This window comes from Petaurus breviceps, unplaced genomic scaffold, assembly GCF_028583685.1.
Source record: "Petaurus breviceps papuanus isolate PSGF00001 unplaced genomic scaffold, PetGlider_PUasm1.0 523, whole genome shotgun sequence".
NCBI classification, from domain to species: Eukaryota; Metazoa; Chordata; class Mammalia; order Diprotodontia; family Petauridae; genus Petaurus; species Petaurus breviceps.
The window spans coordinates 2491204-2491934 of NW_027186356.1; the positions used below are offsets into that span (position 1 = coordinate 2491204).

At 50.8% G+C, this 731-nt stretch overlaps 1 protein-coding gene across 3 annotated transcripts in view; it reads right to left on the reverse strand.

The window, feature by feature from the left end:
- Positions 1 to 731, reverse strand: part of LOC138172334 (occludin) — a 13321-nt gene that overhangs the window by 2371 nt on the left and 10219 nt on the right. The window lies entirely within an intron of this gene.

The window sequence follows — 731 nt, forward strand, 5'->3', positions numbered from 1 at the left end:
AGCTCTGACATTCTGTGTCCTAAGGGCCCTCCCAGCTCTGACATCCTGTGTTCTAAGGTCCTTTCTAACTCAGACATCCTGTGTCCTAAGGGCCCTCCCAGCTTTGACATTCTATATTCTAAGGGCCCTCCCAGCTCTTACATTCTGGATTCTAACTGCCCTCTCAACTCTTGACATTCTGTGTTCTAAGGTCCTTCCTAGCTCTGACATTCTGTATCAAGGGCCTTCCCAGCTCTGATATCCTGTGTTCTAAGAACGCTCTCAGTTCTCACATTATATGTTCTAAGGGCCCTCTCAGCTTGGACATTCTGTGTTCTAAGTGCCCTCCCAGCTCTGACATTCTGTGTCCTAAGGGCCCTCCCAGCTCTGACATTCTGGATTCTAACTACACTCTCAGCACTGACATTCTGTGTCCTAAGGGCCCCCCCAGGTTTGACATTCTGGGTTCTAAGGTCCCCCCTTAGCTCTGACATTCTGTGTCTAAGGGCCCTCCCAGTTCTCATATTCTGTGTCCTGAGGGCCTCCCAGTTCTGACATTGTGTCCTAAAGGCCCTCCCAGCTCTGACATTCTGTGTTCTAAGGTCCCTCCCAGCTCTGACATTCTGGGTTTTAAGGTCCCCCCTTAGCTCTGACACTGTGTCCTAAGGGCCTCCCAGTTCTGACATTCTGTGTCCTAAGGGCCTTCCAGTTCTGACATTCTGTGTCCTGAGGGCCTCCCAGTTCTGACATTC